Source organism: Morone saxatilis, unplaced genomic scaffold (genome assembly GCF_004916995.1).
Source record: "Morone saxatilis isolate NCDOM2014 unplaced genomic scaffold, NCSU_SB_2.0 Contig19, whole genome shotgun sequence".
NCBI lineage: Eukaryota > Metazoa > Chordata > Actinopteri > Moronidae > Morone > Morone saxatilis.
In genome coordinates, this window is record NW_023339751.1 from 21,932,824 (window position 1) to 21,934,878 (window position 2,055).

The window sequence follows — 2,055 nt, forward strand, 5'->3', positions numbered from 1 at the left end:
TTTTTAATTCCACCTCCAAATCTTACATTGTAAACAAGCTGCAGTCATCCATGAGTCACAGCCTCACCCCTCAGTGTAAATTTCAGTTTACTGTCTTATGCTTTCTAGCATTGTAGTATTGCAGTAATGGCTTAGAATTCCAAAGATTATATGTATGTTGTTGCTACTTGTATAATTTTGAGAAAATAATCGCAGCAAACTCTGTCTAGATGATGATTATCACTGAAATGGTCATATGAGAGAGCAAATTAGAAGTCTGGAACTTGCAACTTATAAATGAAAGAGTAAAAAATACTTCCAAAACCAGTGGTCTCTCAACTCTTTAAACTTCCTCTGCCCTACATGAGTTGCCTCTCAGGATGGATCAGCTTACCTTAAAATGTCCAAGTCAAGAGCAGTGGGATTGGTTATTTATCTGGCATTCTGAATTTACTCTGAGTAATGAAATAGAGAGCGAAAGGAAGGATGGACAGAATGAGAGAGGGGGAATGACAGTCTCGAACTGTATGTGAGTCAAGTACATGACATATGCTCTGCCCTGCTGAATCATGGGTTGCCCTCTGTCTGTTTCCATCCAGCTCTCTTTCCACTCTCTCCTCCTCTTCCGTCTATCTTTCAGTCCTCCATGCCCTTCTGATGCTGCTTACTAAAACTCTTCTTATCACCTACCAGAACTACCCAAACTCTCATTTGACATGTCCTGCTCTCTCTCTCTCTCTCCCCCTTTCTCATCCTCAGTCCTGCCTCTTTCTTCATTTCATTGCTTTTGGGAACAGTTTACTCTCCTCCTCTCTTACTCATTCATTCTTGCAAAGCCTGTCAGCAAGCCACCCTCCTCTCTGTCTCTCTCATTCCACCTGGTTTCCAGAAGCCCTAGAGGCATCAGTGATTCACTGGCTGACCTTCCTCTGCTACTTCAAAAGGCTGGCTGGCTCAATTTCTCATTTACATTTCTGCAATTGTCATCTAATCTGTCCTAAATAAGATACCTTTTAACATGTAAACTTTGATCTAATGAATGGAGAGGCACAATTTATGATGCAGGTTAAGTGCTTAAATGTACAAATCAGGGTATGTATCATGAAGCTTATTAAGTACTAAAAGGTTAGTTTATTTAAGCCAACATGATTAGCTTGTAAATTCAGCTTTCACTGTTTCATAGAGAAAATAGTTTATTTGAGTTCTCTGTGATGTAAAATTGTAAAATTTTGTGATGTATAATAATGATCAATTACAAAGTAATTAGGGAGCTGCCATTTACATGGTGACTAATGGGCATAAAATATCATATCAAAATGAAATTAATCTCTTTGAAAGATAATTTTCATTACCCTGGAAGCTGATGAAATTAGAGCAAAATTTAAAATCTCTCCACGAATGGTTGTGATAAGGCATAACACATGCAACTTAGAGGTATCCTCACGACTTTAAGTTGTGTTTCTGTAGTTGTTCTGTAGTTTGACAAACCTGAAAACCTGCTTAGAGAATAAGAGTATTTGGTATATCTGCAGCTTCTTCGTTAACGCCACTCGTTGTACTACATGCCCTACCCTGTGAGCCAACAGACAGATACTCCAGTTTGGATAAAGTTAGGTAGCAGAATTGTGTTCAACCATGTATAAACAAGAAATGGTACATGTTGGTGTCTGCTTTTACTCTTTAGCTGTTATAAATAGGGATCATACTCCCTCTACCTACACTTATTTTGCCTGTAGCTGAACGCAACGTGCTCACACCTGTTTTATGGATATTTTTAAAAAACCATTCTGGGAAGAAATTATGGAAAAGCGCAAGCTGAAATAGAAGTAGATGAGGCATGTTAAGGAAAAGTGAGTAAAAAAAAGAAGGAATCACATCAACTCACAAAATAACTCCGGGAGCCCACTGAACATCACAGATTGATTAAGCATTAACAGTTTAAGATGGATATAAAAGGTACAGGGTGTGAATGACAGAGGTGAATAAAAAGCACTCACAGATGTAACACGTGTTCAAGTGTGTGTGTGTGGGTGTGTGTGTGTGTGTGTAGGTGTGTGTGGGTGTGTGTAGGTGTGT

At 38.8% G+C, this 2,055-nt stretch overlaps 1 protein-coding gene across 1 annotated transcript in view; it reads left to right on the forward strand.

Moving 5' to 3' along the window:
- The window catches only part of LOC118329016 (pro-neuregulin-3, membrane-bound isoform), a 345,808-nt gene that overhangs the window by 295,875 nt on the left and 47,878 nt on the right, over positions 1-2,055 (forward strand). The window lies entirely within an intron of this gene.